This window comes from Callorhinus ursinus, unplaced genomic scaffold (assembly GCF_003265705.2).
Source record: "Callorhinus ursinus isolate GAN/ISIS: 27379988/994484 unplaced genomic scaffold, GSC_fseal_2.0 scaffold12, whole genome shotgun sequence".
NCBI classification, from domain to species: domain Eukaryota; kingdom Metazoa; phylum Chordata; class Mammalia; order Carnivora; family Otariidae; genus Callorhinus; species Callorhinus ursinus.
This window is the reverse complement of record NW_027397074.1, coordinates 12,806,192-12,825,620: the sequence shown is the minus strand read 5'-3', so window position 1 is coordinate 12,825,620 and position 19,429 is coordinate 12,806,192. Positions and strand designations below refer to the sequence as shown.

The 19,429-nt window shown below is 34.7% G+C and overlaps 1 long non-coding RNA gene and 1 pseudogene across 1 annotated transcript; one reads left to right on the top strand and one right to left on the bottom strand.

The window, feature by feature from the left end:
- Positions 1-2,432: 2,432 nt before the first annotated feature.
- LOC112825361 (U4 spliceosomal RNA) lies at positions 2,433-2,509 on the top strand (annotated as a pseudogene).
- Positions 2,510-10,602: 8,093 nt separating this feature from the next.
- Positions 10,603-18,802, bottom strand: LOC141373772 (uncharacterized). Its single transcript, XR_012380105.1, has 3 exons — positions 18,650-18,802; positions 11,059-11,161; positions 10,603-10,779 (listed from the first exon to the last, which is right to left on the bottom strand). It is a non-coding gene; the product is annotated as an uncharacterized lncRNA (long non-coding RNA).
- Between the last annotated feature and the right edge of the window lie 627 nt (positions 18,803-19,429).

Below are 19,429 nucleotides of genomic sequence, written 5' to 3'. Positions count from 1 at the left end.
AATAATCACCAAATTTCCAAGTCATCAGTCCTCATCTTACTTAACTTCTCAGTAGCTATTAATTTCCTTGCATCACCTTGAAATTCTTTCTCCAGTTGGCCCCTAAATTGTATTCCTACTTCATTAGCTACTTTTTCATGATCTTTGTAGCTGACTTCTCCTTCTCTCTGGTATTTCTAAACTATCAGGTGCCTCAGAGCTTACCCTTGGCCCTTCCTTCTGTAATTTCACACACTCCCTACAAAACTTTATCCAGTCTTATGACTTTTAGATACCATCTATCTATTTTTGACTTCCAAATGTGTATCTCCAGGCCTAACTACTTTCTTGATTATGATGACCACTAAATAACATATTGAATTATTAAATTATTATATTGTGCACCTGAACCTAACGTAACACTGTATGTTAGTTATACTTGAATTAAAAAAAAAAAGTAGAATTTTTTCCCCACATATCACCCCAGTCTGCTTTTTCTCCCCATCTCAAGGGAAGGCATCACCTTTCTCTTGTTGTGTTAAATCAAAGGCCTAGAAGTCATAATTAATTTCTCTTTTCTTCATATCCTATATGCCAACAACAGTTTTTAAAACTATTTAATATGTACAGTGAGATACACACTTTGTCTATCTGCAAAAGCAAGAACAGTGGTTTACAGTATAGGTGCTCGTCAAATACCTGTTGATTAATGAATGAAGGCAGCAATAAAATTGTTTTTATGTGAAATATGCAAATCTTTTCTTAAACCATAGTTAGCTTTCAGAACCAAAGGAATGAGGTGTAGCATTGCTTTTATATGCTTATGTAAAAAATGCTCTAGAGATAGTCAATCGAGATTGTGATTATTTATGTTTTAAATTGATATTCCACTGGCATAATGGTTAAGTTCTCTACTTCTTCAGGTGTGTTGTTTTTGGCTTTCCTTCTTGGGTGGATTTCCTGATATTGTATGCTATTTCCACATCTTTCAATCTAAATATATAATTTAAGAAAAATTAGCCATTTGTGGAGAAAAGATAGTCCCTGGTGACGCTCCTGGGTATCTAGCAAAAGAAAAAGGCACACACAATTATCCAAGATGGATTTATAGTACTTCTGACAGCACAGGTTAAACAAATAGTTAACAAATTCAAAACAGAGCAATTCCAATTCTTCATTAGAACTCTTGAGTTCTGGTGATGAAACATACAGTAGTAGTTAATTATTCTGATTTAGACTATGAACTACTCTAAGCAATCGTAGGAAGGAAAGGACACTCTACATTGTTATATGAATAAAAAACATACTTTGATGGGTCACAAAATCTTTCAAATATTGAAGTTTGAGCCTTTTAGCTAATCTACACTTGAATAGTGTAGTGAGTATCTGTTATTTTTATCTTGCTGGCATCCTTTTCTTTGCTGCTTTTCCTTTGAGAAGGACAGCTCCTTCTTTCTCTGGGTGGAATCTATAATTACCTGGCTTCACTTCCTCAATTTCATTGTACATATGAAAGAAAAAGATCTAATTTCCTTTTTAAATATTGATATAAATCTTGGGAATGGGATGCTATGCACTTTCCTCTGGCATTGCTGAGTGTAAGTATAATCCAAACTATATCTGATGATGGCAAGGAGACAAACTACTTGAGCATGAAACCATCAGAGAGTAAAATTGAGCATAGAGAGGGTACAAAAAAGAGGCATATTTTACAATATTTGATTACATTATTTGTATTCCTGGATCTAGCCATGGCTAAATGATCCCTGAATTTTTATGTTTCTGAGCCAGTATATTCTAGTACTTACTGATTTTTTTGTCACTTATAACCAAAGTGTCCTTACAAGCACAAGTAAAGATAAGGTTTCTATGTAAATATTTATGTAATGTTTTAATAATTTGTAATTAAAATGTATTAAAGTCATTTTCAAAGTACTCAATATCACTAGAAACAGAAAATATAAGCATTTAGAACATTTGAGTTTTATTTGAAATGGCAACATAGCAAAGTTTTTCCAAAAAATCAACTAATAATTCACAGTCTAAATGTAATTCTCGCATTGCGGATGTACTAAGAAGGGCAGGATTATATTAAGTGATTGGATTGTTAAATGCATGTGATTTTCTTTATTCTGTCACTGTTACTTCTTAGGCTTCTTTCTGCATCCCTTTCTCTTAATTGCTTTTATTACCCTTTAAACTGCGTGTTATTTCATCCACCTATATGATTTCACCCCTGACCAATATGCTGACTTCCAAATTTTGTATCTTCTCCCTGATTTTCAAGTTTCTGTATTCAACTGTTGCTGGATATTCTTTCTTACAAAAAAAAAGAGAGTATAATTTATTTCTGTTATTTCTTAGTCTCATGTGAAACCATTATTAAAATTACCGGGTAAATATCAAGATAGGAAATATGAGGAAGTAACAGCTTTAAAATCTGTTAATGTACAAGCTTTGCGCAGTGGCAATATCATAGCCCATGAGGTTTATCTGAGGCACAATTATTGCTAATTAAAATCTTTTAGTGTACAAAATGATATAGCTAAATAGCAAGTCAGAAGAGGCTGGGCATGTACATTAACTCCTTCTCCCCTGGGTCCCTTGCTGATCTACTTATTCTGGATAATTAAATCTAACATTAATGGAACAGGTGTTGGGTGGCATGCCCAACTCATTTCCCACCTTCTCTTCTCAATGCTTTTCTAGTCCTGTAGGGGCCATTTAAATTAACAGCCACCATATTCAAATTCTGGGAGTGGTTATTGATTTCTCCCTTTCCCCAAGTCCTGAGAGCTAATCAAAGAATTTCCCATTTCAGTGTTTCTCCAGTCATTTCTCTGTTCTTCAGCCTGGATCCTACTATCCTCATATTTTGTCTAAAAACTACAGCAGCCTCACATTTAGCACATATCACTTTATGTGTCTGTCTATTCCTCTTGATGAAGAGCAATCTCCCTTATTATTATTATTCAGTGTGGAAGAGGTAAGGGATCTTAAGTCCTTTCAAAATATGACAAATAGCATTTACCAGGTTTTATTTCAATTTTTATTTAAAAGTACCGTTGCCTGGCAACTGACCAATGAAAAATCTAAGGAATTCATCTAAGTTATTAAATTTTTTTGTGTATTTTCAGCATCCTACCTAGGATTAATAATTTGCTTCATGATCCTTAGCCTTTTATACACTTACTCTTCAACCGATGGCTGTGTGATGGTATTCCTCAGATTCTGTGACTTTGTAACATACTCAAAGTCATGTTTAATCCTCTGGATTATGAGATCTGTAATAAACCTAAATGAATTTGAGCCTTACGTAATTTCAGATTTTAGAACCTGAGTACAAGTTCAGACATTCCCTTTGATGGAGATTTCCTTTCCAAGGTCATCTCCTTTTCCTCATTGCACTCTTTTCTCAAATATCACACCTTCAGAAAGGCCCTCCTAACCCATAATTGCAAAACAGCTGTCAGGCGGCTGGGTGGCTCAGTCTGTTAAGCATCCGACTCTTGGTTTCAGCTCAAGTCATGATCTCAGGGTCCTGGGATCAGCCCCACGATGGGCTCCCTGCTCAGCGCAGTCTGCTTGTCCCTCTCCCTCCCACTCTGCTCCTTCTGCTCATGCTGTCTCTCTCAAATAAATAAATAATTAGAAAAACCTAGCTGTCAACGTTCTCTGTGCTGAAAATCTTCTGCAAATCGCTGTGTCTTCTTACCTTATTGTAAGAATTGCATAAAATTATATTTGTTTCATTTCTCCCTCTGTATTGTTCATTTTTTGTTTGCATTATTAATCAGTAAATTTATTTCTGCTTCCCAATTTCAACCATATTATTGAGGTAATCATTTCTCCATTTAATATAAGCATAATATATAAACATAATCATTTTGCCTTTTGCCTTACCATTTTGTTTTCCTTGTTTTTAGCTCAGCATCTTTGGTGATATCCTTCTCTCCCAGTACATTAACTAAGTGTTCTTCCTTTACTTATTCATCTTGTTTTTGATGCATTTAATTTTTATGTATCTTTATTAAAATATCTCTTTTCTTTATTTCTTGGCTAAATTGCAGAGGATGTGAAAAAACTATTTCTTGGTTAGTTGTAAGAGAACATTTGTATTTGGGAAAACTGTTTTCTCTTGGTTTCATCTCCTAAATTTAGTCTTATGGGGCAAAAAGGAAAAATATGAACCATCAGTTTCACATCTTAAATTACACTGTCTAAGAATGACAAGTAAAAATACAGCAAAGGATTTGTATAATGGCTGTGGAATGACACCCACAGTCCATTCATTCCTAAACAAAAGCGAACTCTGTATAGTGACTAGAAATGAGCAGGGTACTTTCAAATTATTGGTTAACCACATTAAAAGTGATGAACTGTAAAAACGTAGTCACCAATGTACCACAGTTTACACTGCGTGGACATTGCATCCATCAGTCACTCTTTATGACTGTTGTCATGCTTCCATTTTCTAAATCTCCGGGGAGTTTGAGGTATAGGTGTTGGAAAAACAAGTAAACTCAGGAAACATTTTCTGCTCAAGTTCTTGGTACCTGTCACACTTGTGTACTTTGATTCATGTCAGGATTTAAAAGCAAATCTTAAAATCTGCCAACTATTAAATCTTTCTTGAACTATGATTTTTTGTGTTTGGGTTCATCTATTTCCTAACTAGTAGAAAAATACATATGCCTATTTTAGCCTTTTGAGAGGAAAACATGAAGGTGCTGTGGTATTTGGAATGGATATTTTACAAATTGGAATTCGATTCTAATTTGACTTGGTTTAACACTCTCTCTCTCTCTCCCTCTCTCTGGATTTGGAATGAAGCTCTCTTGAAAATTAAGTATTTTTGCGTAGGTGAAGTTGGTTAAGAGCATGGATTCTAGAAAAAATTGCCTGTGTAAAAATCCTTTCTTTGTTCTACTGCCTACTGATTACATGACTTTCAGCAAGCTATGTTGTCTCATTCTTTTTAACTATAAAATGATTATAATGTTGGTACTTAAATAATAGTGTTGTTGAAGGACTTAAATATGTTAAGAGGTGAGAGTAGGGAATGACATATTAGGTGCAATGCAAGTATTTGGTGTTATAATTACTTCTCAGATTTGCATTAGAGAATATTAGCTGTTATTTAGAAAAAAATAAAAGCAAAGCAAAGCAAAATATTGGTGTTGTTTAGGAAAAAAATAAAAGCAAATCAAAACATGTATAAAAGAAAATTAAATCACTCATTTAATATGGTCAATAATTGGGTGGGTAAGGAAGTTTTTAAATTTATACCGGTTGGAAGCCAAAATGAGTTACAGGCTATTAGACCTACTTATGGAATATGCATTTTTATGCAGTTCATAACATTTAAAATATTCCATACAGTTTAAAGTAATTATTCTACAGAAAATGGCATAACTAATATCTACATATTCCCATATTCCTATTTCTCTGCAATTTGGAAGCTTGTCTAAAAATAGAGGTGAATATGCCAATTTGTAAAAATATGATCAAGTAGGACAAAGGATGCCAGCTGACTTGAACTCTTGAAAGGAGATTAGTGGCTCCCTATCTTATAAATAAATTCAAAGTAATATTTGGTTTTGATAGGGGAGGAAATTTCTTGTCTTAATGTTAATTTGTTAAATCAAATATTGGTAATAATACTCAGCAACTGAAATTAAATTTTTTAAATTGTTTTTATTTAAAATACTGAAATCACTTTTTAGAAAGAGCACTATCTTAGAAAGAGATATCTAATATCTCAGGGTACTCTGAAATACCTTTCTCAAATACATTCTTTAACTTAGTGCCTATTGATTTAATTGGATAATTCTATTAAAAAATGTGTAGTAAATGTTAGAGAATAAACCTGGATCTCAAGAGAGGTTTGTTCTAGGGACACAGTGGAAGATATCTTTACTGTAAAATGCCTGGCAAATCTTGGGAGATTTTAAATATTTCCTTCAATAGTATTACTTTGAACAAAGGAGGGGATCCAAGTTTTGTGGAGCCTAAGGCCTAAACAACCTTGGGATTCTTCTTTAAGAGGGAAAAAAAAAAAAAAACAAGGACAAAATTATAAATACAACAGTGGATGCTAAGGGATATCTTGAAGAGAAAAAAAATACAACAAAATATAAATACTTAAAAGCTTCAGGTCTATAAGGATCACATTCATCATCAATAGAATTCATCATAATCAATTATAATTTTTTGTCATTAAAATAGGGATGTTTATTTCAGTTTACAGTATTTTTATTCAATGATGAGATGGTCATGGTTGTTTGGAGGTGTTTCATGAATTTAATAGTATCTTCATCAATGTATTTTATATCTAATTGCCAATAAAATATTTTTCAGATATTTTCATGTATTTCTCTCCTCTTCATTAGATTATCAAAACTCAAATGGCTTGTTTGTTACTTTCTTTTGAAATGAATATCTTCTTAAAGAATTACTACATCTAGTATTATCTTTAAAAAAGTACTTTTATCATTCATCTTTACTACCTTTACTTCATATCTCATTAATATTTCATCTACATTTTTCTCAGTTCTTCAATAAATAAATTTTAAAATGACAAAAGAAAACAAACTACAAGAAAAAAATGTGACACAAATGACTAAAGTCTTAATGTTAAACTGGAGCCAGTAAGCCTTCACAAAAACACGAATAATATGTGAATTATGAAACCAGTGATATAGTCTCAAACTGACCCTCATTTTTTAGAATCTAAGTTTAAACGTTACTCATTCATGAAGGTTTAGAATAAAGAACTGTTCATTTTAGACTGATTGTATATTTATATGGGTTAGATGATGCAATATTCAATATACTCAACTATTTCATGCCAAAAATTCCTTCATTTTATAAATGTTACTGAAATAAAAATATAATAAAACTCAGATCAAAAAGTAATGCTGCAGTGAAATAAATATTTAACCAGTGAGTAAATTTCATATAGCAACTCCAGGAAAACATAACAAAATGGTTACCTTGAAAAAAAAAAGTATAATCTTCATTAAATCCTAAAAGTACCTTCATTCCCAAATTGAATAGTAAAGAATATTAGCATGCACTGCATCCTCTATAGTCCTCTTTATAACCTAGGTAAACATTAAAAGGTTGATTCTAATCTAAACAGGGAAGTGTTATTTTGAAATGAAGGTTGACGAACATGTTGATAATCCCATTAAACTCAAATGATATAATTAACTTAAATTCAGAAAATTAAAAAGGTTTGTTGGCTCAGGGGAGTTGGTTTTTAAAAATCAGACCTTTCACCTCTATGTTACATTTTGAATCCAAACCAGATAAAAAGAGACCGAAAATTGCTAACATATGATGTTAAGTGATGGCTTATAGGAAATGGGTTGGTGGTCTCAACCTAATCCCATGGACAGGTATTCACATCATTAAAAAGACCATCAGAGTTTGCAGTAATTTATCTCTTTACATTCAGGCTTAAAAGAAACAAAGGAATTACTTGTAAAAAATCTGTCAAGGGCGAAAAGCAATTGGTTGAAATACATTCAGAAAAAAAATGTTTCAAAATAAAACTTATTTTTACAAATGATATCTGAACAATAAAAACTCTAAATTAATAGTTCAATTATTTTGGTAAATAATCTATACATTTCATAGATCCTTTGGATTTGTCCATATTAGAGGACAATGAGGGAAAACAGATCAAAAGATATTAGAGCAGAATTAACACAAAATTCAGTGCACGTGGGTGTGTGTGCCTGAGAATGAATAGATTTTCATAAAATGTATTTAAATTTTCTCAAAATATCCAATGTAGAGTTAAATATACTCCTATATCTTTTAAATATAATAATTTTAAGTTCAAGAGAACTATTTTATAATGTTCATCTGTGTGATGAAAACGTTTCACATTCAGTAAACCAAACTCTGTTTCTGTAAATTAAAATAGTCCTGAAATTCAATATAAAATGCACTTGAACTAGGATTTACTTTAAGTCAGTTCAATTAAACTCAAACGACAGAAGCTGAAAATCTTGAACTAGAAACATCCTTCACTATTTCCTCATGCAACTTTCCTTTTTTCCCATTTGACATTTGAATTTCCTTCTTTAATTTGTGGTCATTTATTTTTCCTCTACTTCAATGCATTTAGGAATGGAGAAATTATTTTTCATAAAACATCAAGTTCTATTCTGACGTTGCTTGAGGGAATATTCTTAAATGTATTGCATTGAAAATGTATATCCCAGTCATATCCATCAACAGGTCCTAATTCTGCCTTCTGTGGTGACATCTAAAAAGTATTTTGTCTTTTCCCAAAAATGGTATTTCAAATTGATCCTACCTTTCAGGCATATTCATTTACTGTCTAAAACTACACAGCTAGCAACTGTTAAAGTAGCAATAGAAACTTTGGCTTGCCACCTTCACTAAGTCCTGTGCTTTTAGCCATGATGCTATCCTGCTTTCACACTGCTGATGAGGAGGAGAACAATGGTTTCATGAATGAGAAAGAAATAATTAAACACATGTTGCATAAATACCACTCTGAAGACATTTGATAAGGCTTTAAAGGGACAAGGCTTGGACAAATGGCTGTTTACAAAACTGCAGAATATTGGGCAGGACCAGGCATGAGTAATTTACAAATCGCATGACTGGTTGGGTATCTCAGGGTCCAGGAGGGAGAGGAGGTAAACAAACTCCAAAATTCTACTTTATTATATTAAGAGATGTGGCACAATCAGCCAAATAAAGTTCTCAAGAGAAAGTACAGATTGCCCATCTCGGTGGACGTAAGTTTTCCTTTTAGGCTTCCATTACCTAAGATTGGGGAAAGAGAGGACTTCTTTTTTCAACTTTATTGAGGTGTAACTGACCAACAAAATTGTAAGATATTTAGAGAGTACAGAGTGATAATTGATACACATATACACTGTGAAAGAATGCCCCTCATTGTGTTCATTAACATATCCATCAACTTACATATTTACTCCCTACCTTTTTTTCTTCTTTTTTTGATGAGAACATTTATGTTGTTCTTTCTTTGTGAATTTCAATAATGTAATACAGTGTTATCAATTTTAGTCTTCATGTTCTACATTAGACCCTCAGACCTTATTCATCTTATAACTGAAAGTTTGTACCCTTTTACCAGCCTCTCCTTATTTTCCCACCAGCCATTGCCAACCACTTTTCTACTCTGTTTCTGTGGTTGGCTTTTTCTTTTTCTTTTTTTTTAGATTCACATATAAGTGAGGTATCAGACAGATTGCATTTTAATAAGTCTAAAATTTTAGATAATTGGAATAAGGATTCTAAGATGAAATTCCAAGTGAAATTGAACATATTTTGGTGAATATGTATTTTTTAAAAAATAATTTAATATTCCACCTGTGAAACAACAATGGATTTAACAGTTTGCAATTCTTTCACTAAACAATTCTATTATAAATATTTGAGTTGTGGCCAGGAATTTCAAATGTGTTAATTACGGAGACTCAAGTTTTTAAAGACTTTAGTGGATCTTTAGAGATGTTATGGAACTTTAAGAAAATGTAAAAATTTAAGAAATTGAGGTCCATAGAGATTGATTCATCCACACATCATAGCTAATAAATGGAAACTCTAGAAATTAAATTCAGAAAGGTAAAGTGGATCAAATCTGAAACATTTTATACCAATGGTTTTATGCCAGTAAGTCACAGATCACAGATGCTTGAGGTTTTCATATAAAACCTCATGTCTGTCAGAGGACTCTCACCCTGCTTTCCTTTGTAATAAATACCCTTAAAAAGATCAAAGCATTTTTGGTACCAAACAACATAATGTAATTGATGGTTTTCTTTATTGAACAAAAAGCCTATATCCATAGGGTCAAAGTTCTGCACTTTAGGAAAGCCTACAACCTGGTACATATGTAACTACTGAGCAGGTCAGTTCATGTGGAAGTTATACTTGACAATAAGCAGGATTCTGCTATTGAAGAAATTTTTTTTCAGTAGGATGTAGGATTTAAAGCTTAAAACCATTTGCATGACACATCAAGATATCATGCTAATGCATACAAGAGCCAGCAGCTATCTCAAGATGAGTGAAATGAGCTTGGTAGATAATAGGGACTGGTGAGGACTGTGGCAAACTAAAGAAACCACATCACAGCTCAATTCCTGCCATGTGGAAATGTAAACATAATGTTGCCAGATTTTTGGTTTTCTTTCAAGATCATTTGGAAATTCATGGTTTGGGGTTTTGGCTTTGTTTTAGGTGGGGGAAGGTGGGCTAGAAAATATACTGGCTTTGCACCTTAACAACAAATAGACTTCAAAAACATTTTATTAACCCAACAAAATACAACTCTAAATTGCATTTAATCTAGAGTTCTTTAATTTTCTATCTCCATTGTAGCTATATCAAATATTTTTGAGATGATGGAAAATAGTGACAGTGAAAGCAAAGTATGCAGATTTTTTCTCAATTATCTTAAATCCTATGGAAAATTGTGAAAAAACACAAAGCATCTACAAGAAATAGCTATATAAGTAATGCATATTCAGGTCTACTGTATGAATATACTCAGTATATGTTATATACTAATGAGATTGAGAAATATTTTGTTTATAAATGCTTTATTTCCATCCATTTGGTTGATATACAAGAACCTGCCAATAGTAATTCATGTCAATAGCACAGCTACTGGGGGAAGGCATCTTCTTGGATGAAATGTGGGGCCTGGGCACAGAGAGCAAGTATCTGTGCTTCCACACTGCTAGTGAACTGCTGTGTCTTGATTAACTGGAGGTAGGTTAAGAGCTGGAGACAGAAAAATAAAACTGAGTTATCTGTCAGGGACAGGAGACAAGATGCTTGGAAACACAGAAATCAAGGTTATATTGTGAAACAGATGCAGCAAAATGAAAGTGAGACTGAACCCTAGTAGCTTATGTCAGATTGCACAAGGCAGATGAGATACAGGGAAGGTCAGAGGGAGGAGGAGGAGGGGCAGAAGAAACTTGGGCTGAGGCTCAGAGACTGAAAGAATTTATAGGCAGATCATCAAAAGACAGCAGAGTATCTGGAAGGCTTGGATACCTGGCAGGATATAGTGGTGAATCCCCCACCAAGTCTGGTTCACATTAAGATGTGTGTTTCAACTTGTACACTTCCATTCTTGGCCAGGCAGGACAACCTGGACCTAGAATAGAGGTGAACACATGGCAATATTTTTATACCTTCTCCTAATGCTAGGTTCTGAAAAACAGACAACAAATCTACAAATAGCAGTAAGGTCAGAGACCAGGGACTGTTTTCTGTCTTTTCACTTTAACTGCTCAGTCCACTTTATTGTCAGTATATTTGATCTCTAAGGACCCTTTTTAACAGACAACACATCTCTTGGTTTTAGTTATGGCATTGAGAAAAGATATGGTTGGAGTCTAGTACATTGAACTGTTTCATGTGTCTTGGTTAAGGACTAATAACTACTTTGAATGAAAACTTTTATTTAACAGAATGATCTGGTTAACATTCTACAATATTGTAGCAAATCTAGTTTCATCATTTTTTGAAGACATTTTATGAACATGTAGTATGTGTCATGTATCATTATTGCATTCTGAAATGAAGCTATGCACGGTCCTAGCCCTCTGAGATTTCAGGTTCAAGAGAGAAACATATCTGCAGACAAATGATCATAATAGCATGATAAAGCACTGTTAATGTAGATATTAACAAATGCTATGGAAATACTGAGGAGCAAGCTGATATTTACCTAAGATTTAGGAAAATATACTGCACTAAAAATAATAATCTTCAAAATCTTCCTATAAATTTCTCTTTTCTCTGCCCACCTGATTATTTGATATTGATGAATTAATTATTGATTGATACTGAATTTTGTTGCAGTAATTTGTTGGGAAGGTCATAATATGGCATTACAAACTGAGTGGCTTCAACTCTGGAAATTTATTTTCATTGTCTCACAGTTCTGGAGGCTAGACATCTGAGATGAGGGTGTTCCACAGGGCCATGTTCCCTCTGAAGGTACTAGGGAAAATCTGTTCCAGGCCTCTTTGCTAGATTTTGGTAGCTTCTTGGCTTGTGATAGCATAACTCCGGTCTTTGCATGGTACTCTCCCTGTATATGTGACTCTGTGTCCAAATTTCTCCTTTTTATAAAGATACCAGTTGTGTTTAATTAGGGTCCCACCATACTCTAGTATGACCTCATCTTAACTAATTACGTCTGCACAATCCTATTTCCTAATAAAGCTACATTTTGAAGTACTAGGCATTACAATTTCTGAATTTGGAGGGGTCAATTCTACCCATAACATTTATCTCAACCTTGTTTATTTGATAAAAGGCCTGAGTTCCCTGCAAAGGTAGGATACTCTGAATCTGAACTTAGATGCTAACATTACCAGATGCATACAGACCCAGGTGTGCTTTCTGTACACTCTGGGCACTTGGGAAATATTGATAATAGGGTCTGCAAGTGACCTGGTGATTTGAATGATTTGTGTAAGAGAAATAGATGATTACAAGGTGTTCTAAGATCTAAGTCTAGAAAAAATTTCCCTACTAACAGCAAAGTTTGTATTGGATTTATACATTTTTTTATAAAGTCATTTTCATATTTTGCTGGAAGTTTTGTATGTTTTTCAGTTATACTAGGAATTGAGCAGATCTTCCATGGTTTCTTGCAAAAGAGAATCTGTGGTAATACAAAACTATTTGGTTAGATGTATTCAATCTGGAAGGAGTAAGAATAGGTTCACCACGGCTCTGTTTGGTTTGTCTGCCAGTAGGTGTTATATTGAAATGGTTAGAAAAGTGAGAGAGACAGATTGTTTTATTTATATAAAGAAGGATAAACTATGGTTACTCTACATAAGTGTTGGTAGATTACCAAAGAGTGATTGGCATATGCTAATAAGAAACCTATGTTTCATTGTGATTGATTTATCATATTAAAATATAGGGCATAAGCTTTGCATTACAGCAGAAGCCTGTTATACAGAACCTGGGAGGGGTCAGGGTGATAAATAGGAAACTTGTAATTCTCACCACTTGACACAAGTGACACATTTTAAGAGGTGGCATAACCAATACTGAGATTAGTGTGTTGTTAAAAATTGAAGTCATGAAGTTTGTCTCACTGTTGGATAATGAAGTTTGTTGTTGTTGTTTTATAAAAACAGAATTTGGGTACTTGGTGTTCTGTCATTTCGGACTCATTGGTCTGAGAGTAAAAGATGAGAAATTTAAAATTAGCAGTAGCGATGACATAATCAAATTTGACATTTTCACAGAGAACATTACATCAAAGGAACACCTGTGGATACTCAAATCTTTAAAAGAAAAGTTTAAGAAAAAAGAGAGAGAGAGAGAGAGAGAGAGATTAGCCAGAAGAGAAGAGGTGTAGGAAATTAAAATCCAGAGAAACAGCATAGATCCTGCTTAAGGATACACTATTAGGGATTCATGAACACTTGAGGAAAGTAAACTTAAAATGAAAGTAAGATGTTAGGGTTTGGGAAAAAGGAAAGGCAAGTGATAAAAGCCTGAAAAAATGACTTTTAAGGATAATGTTTGGAACCAAAAAAAAAAAAAAAAGCCAAAGTGATCCCCAAATGCATAATAAAACAACTCCCTTGAGATCAGCATATCAGAAATGCAAAATCCATTGGAGATGGAGTTGATCTATTAGACCACTTTGTTGGGAATGAAGCAATCCAAAGAGACTGCAAAGAATGCAAAGGAATTGAATGGGTGCTTTGTGCCTGGCCTTTCCTCCAGGATGATAAAGAAGTGTCTACCCCGGAGTTACTTTGTACAGAGAAGGAAGGTGAAGAACTGTCAGAGAAATCAAAACAAAGACCTGATTGAAAAAATATGAGAAATTAAGTGACCATAAATCACTAAGTTCAAATGGTCTTCATCTAAAACTTCTGAAGAAGTTAAAGAACGATGTAGCTAAGCTACCACCAAAAATGTATCAACACCTTCCATCAAAGAGGAGGGTGATGAATGCCCATCCATCCCTAAGAATAGTCCAGTGTTACTTGTAAGGTTAGGTTTTAATAAAAAACATGGTGTTGTCTAGAATTATTCATGCCTTAACAAAAAGAGTTTACTTTTTCCCCTGTGGAAAATATATATTTTAATAATTAGTTTAGTGTTTTTGGAGGATATTTCTCCACACATAGGCTTTCTTCCATTTTTATTTTGTTTTGTGTTGGTGGTGGTTGTTTATTTCTGAATGTGTTTCTGTACAAGTTTGCAACCTTGAACATTATTGAACATTACTTACTAGACACACGCTGATGGGTTTCCAAGGAGAGGATTGTAATCCAGTCTGAAATAACTCATGGCAACATTTGTTGGTTGTCAACTTGGTCTGGTTGATAAGCAATAACTTTATTGTTACAACATGTGGTGGGGTTTTAAATACTAAGCACCATGCTGAGAAGAGTACAATAAAACCTGTTTGGCAAACTTGATTACCCAAAGTAATGCATGCATCGACTTTGCTTGAGAATTTTCTCACATATTGGGAGAATTGTTATGTTTAAGTTAGAGCAATTCCATAATGCCCAAATTAACTCAAATTAATAAATGGCTTGTGAACATGTCAGAGTTTCTGGTGACAAATTTAGGACCTCTCCTTAAAGACCAGGCATTGATTGCACAAGAGACTGCAGCTCTCTGTTTAATTCTTAGCAGGTGGGCACAGGCCAGGCCTTCCCAGCTTGCATCGCCAGTGAACCTCGAACATGACCTCTCTAAGGGAAGGAGGAGAATTCATTCGCCCTGTTTACTTTATACTAAAACTCTTTTTAGATAAAGGCTCCTAACTGTGCAGAATTGTTCTTAGTTAAGAGTGTGAGATGTGTGGCTTGACTGGTGTTTTTGACAGTCTCGGGAACAACTACAAAGCCTGATCACCATACCTAAGGAATAGGTTCATGTGATACACCTATTAAATCAAATGAGCTTCTTAATGGACTTTCCTAAAGAATGTGATATCTAAAAGGCAATTCACTTTGTTTTGCTAAAAGAGATTCCAGGCACACTCTCTTTACTCCCCCATTCTTGGAATTGCCAGTATAAGCCAGGATTATCTCTGTTTCAAAATTATGGCATGGTTCCTTAAAATATACATCTGTCCTCCAAAAGAAAAAAAATAAAACTTAACAAGGAGAGAATATTGCATTAGGTGGTGGAGAGGAGCACTGGTTCAGAGGATAGTCAGGTATTTGAAGACAGCATTGGATCTCAATCTTTTTTAGATCACTGACAACTTTGAGAGTCTAACAAAAAAAATATGGACACATTCATCAGAAAAATGTACATGGTATACATTTAGCAATGCAATTTCCAGTGGCTCATAGACCTGCCATAGCTGTGTTCAGATTAAGGACCCTGTTCAGATTAAGGACCGTGGATCGGTTGATACATTGAGTACAATAAATTACTACTTATAACCCTCATTCTGTACAATGCCTGTAATCCTCTTTGCTTCAGGGATGTTGCCTAGCCACACTGAAACATGTTGCCTACTTTTTCATCAAATGAAAGTAGAAGATGGTCTACATGTATGAGATGTATTGGAACCATTGTTACATTGATCATTAGGAAAACTAAATCTAACTCCCATTCTAACTGTAATTGCTGTAATGTACAGTTTTCTTAATTCTCTGAGCAATACTTTCTTTATCAATGAATTAAAGAGATTGGATTAGGTTTTCTCTAAGGTCCATTCCTGCTTAGAAAAGATATGACTACCTATATTTTTCAGGAAAAATTTCCTACTCTTATTGACTGCTCACTTAATAACAGAAGTCTTCTATCAGTTGAGAAAAATTCAGAAATGGTAGAATTATATGAAATTGGACATCTGGATGTTAAAAAAGAAAAATTTTAAGTTGTTTTTAAATTTATATTTTTACAAGTTTATGTATGTCTCTGTTTATGTCTGCCATTGGATTTTGTCTCTTTTTATTTCCTGTACGTAATCACAACACACACACATATATATACAATATGTATATTATATGTATAATTTATTTTTGTGTGCATTAGTTTTTGAAATGTTACCTATTACGTGCTTAGTAGCAGATATAGAAAATATATCTTGGAAACTGAGTAAAATTTTCCAAAATTTTATAATTTGATCTTTATGATTTTTAGAAAAAATGAATTTCCTTCTTTTAAATTTATATTTAGTTAAGGAGGCAGAACATCCTGACCAGGAAAAGCCAAGCACTGATTTAAGCTGCCTAGTTCAAATGCTGAGTCTGTCCTCACTAACTCTATGACCTTGAGCCTTCTCCCCTGTAAACTGGCACAGGTAATAATAGTGCCTACTTTGTAGGGTGTTGGCAGAATTAGATGAGAGACGTACATCTTGGTAAAATCTTAGCTCACCAAATGTGGTCTATAAATGTGAACTGTTAAACAAACAAAAAAAGTCACAAAAAATAAAAAAATAAATAAATGTTAGTTGTTAGTCTACTTGATTTTTTTATTTACCAAAAGATATTTTAAAATGGGGGGTGTAAAACTAAAACTGTATTCACTTTAATTTCTTGGTTCCAAATAATATAAAAACTCCAATTTACACATATACGTATGCCTCCGATAAAGAAAGTCCAAATCACTAATCTAAGGGTAGTGTGATCTTCTGGGTGTCAGGAACCTGGGCTCCCTCTGTGTTTTTCTCTAGTATTTTCAGCTTGCAGTTTTTACTACATTGTCCAAGGAGACTACTCTAGCTCTGACCACCATGTCTGTATTTCTGCCACATGGGAGGAGGAAAGAATAGAGAAGGGTATCTTGCTGTTTTTTTTAAGGACATTTCTCCTGCTTGTATCCTATGGGCCACAATGTAATCACAGGCCAGTCTTAGCTGCAAGTTTTATGCTAGGTGTTGTGTGCCTGTCTACACGTTGGGGTTCCAGGGCGTCTGGGTGGCTCAGTCAGTTCAGTGTCCGACCCTTGGGTTCAGCTCGAGTCATGATCTCAGGGTCGTGAGATTGAGCCCCCTGTCAGCCTCCCTGCTGGGCACAGAGTCTGCTTGGGATTCTTTCCCTCTTCCTCTCCCCCCTGCTTTGTCCCTCCTCCTATCCCTCCCCTTGCTCGCGTGCTCTCTCTCTCTCTCCAAAATAAATAAATAAAATTTTAAAAATAGACACATCAATAAATAAAATTGGAGTTCCATTAATAAGGAAAAAGACAATGTATATTTGGAAACAATTTAGTGTTTTTGCCACAAAAAAACTAAATAGATTATTTTTAATAACCAAGATTGAACTAAATCCACATAAAATACAATATAGTTACTTCATGGTTTAGTGATAAGTAAGAACAGTCCTTAGTTTCCTCAACAGTCATTAATCCCTCTAATTATTTAATAACGTTGTGAATTTTTTATTACTCCTTCCTCATTATTCCGTGCACTTACTGTATATAACTGAAATATTTCATCTCTTCAGGAAAATTTTCTTGTATCTCTTATCTTATTTATATACTTCTTCCCTGTAATTCAGTATCTTTCACATCATGCTCTAATCTTAGCACTTATGACACTGTAATCATTAGTTACATGCCTATATCCCTTATTAGAATATTCCTTGAGGGCAAACTCTACATCTGACATGTTTTTGTAACCTCAGCCCCTAGCACATTCCTGAAACATGGTACATTCAATCACTGCCTGTTGAAAAAAAATGAGTGGACTATGTGAGGTAATTTATGTGCAGCCACATGTAGAACACTAGTAATTGCTTGATGCACGCAAACTAGAAATCATCTATTAAGTATGCCACGTATATTTGCTTAAGCTACACTAGTAATGTAAGGGGCCTTTGAATTATTACTCTTATCTAATGTAACAAAAAAGATGAGCAGATTAAAAATATCCCCTTTCCCTCCCTCCTCCTCTGCCCATCGGTCAGGAAGTGAGGAATATGAGAAGCCAGAGCCATGATTTCAATTTAGCGTGTGGGAAGACTAATGTCAAAATTCTGGCCCCATCTTTTGTAGCTGAAAGAGTGGACAAACAACTTCTTAGCTTTCAGCTTCTTTCTTATTCTGGACAGACCTGAGAGGTTCACTCTGAAATCATTGGTAAAGGAAAGGTATTGACACTCTTTTGACTTGACAGCCAAAATGAAGTACTGTCCCAGAAAAGAGCAGTTAAAAAAAATATTTCTTACTCTTCTGGGTTCAAACTGTACTGTTTCTGAGAATGGAGTTTTGTCTTTAGAAGGGGTATGTGTGTGTGTGTGTGTCTTGGTTCTGCCATTACTACTTAGGTAAGTCTTTCCCTGGGTGCATGACATGAATTACCCATAATGTGCTAGAGAACTGAGTTGTGACAGGGACTGCACATCCAGGTCAACTCACTAAACACCGAACACATGACATTGACCGTCTAGTCTCAGGAAACAACATGCACAGAATGGTCTGGTGAAAACTCATGCCATGAACATACTTTTCTCTGCCCATTTACCCTTTTCTTTCTGTTCTTTTGGAGACCTTGAGCTCACATTACAAAACTGTCTCTCTAACGTCTCCCCAGTTTCCACACTCTTCTTTTTTAATTTTTTTTTTTCTTTTAGAGCTTTTCCTTCCTCTCAAAACCATGGATCCTTCCTGTGTTGCAGCCCCACCTTACCCACAATCCCTCATCCTCATATGCGTAGTTCAGTCTTTGATGGCCGAACTGTGGGCCAACTTTCTGTCAGTGATGTAGTATTTCCTTTTAGGTGAGATGACGGACATCGCATGTTGCTCCACCATTCTTGTTGTCAGTCTCTTGCAACCTGAAGTACCAGGCCCAGACCTGCTATGGAACTCAGGCTTCACCAGCTCATAATGGCTCTGATGCTTTGATCTTGGAATCTTCCATTTTCCTTTGTTAGTCTTCCTCCACCACCAGATTTATTTTAAAAGCAAACCTCTTCGTGTCACATATTCATTGACAGTCAGCCCTATTCTGCCCTTCTAAGCTTTTCCTGGACCACAGAGAAGGAAAGCTGGGAATTACATTTCCCCCGCCTCTCTTGCTGGTCCGTTTCTGGTTCAGCCCCAAGAATGAGAAGAACTCATACAAAATTTGGAAGGCAAAGAAGGAGAAGACATTGTCCTCTGACAGCATTTGCAGACTGGGTCATAGGAATAAGTTTACAGCCAACTGGGGATTTGCCAAAAACTTTTCAGGAATCCCCCACCGTAGGCAGTCCAGCCACTGGTTCTAGCTTTTTTGTGACTCCTGCACTCCCTGATTTCTTGGAGGGAGTCTTCTCGACTTTCATTTTTCCAGTCTTTCCCCCTTGTATAAGTCTCAATTTTGACTCCATAAAACTTGATCCTTTCAAAAATGCCTAAAATGTCCTTGACATTCCTGAAAAAAAGCCTTGATCCACAACTTGCTTAAGTTAAAAAATGTACAAGT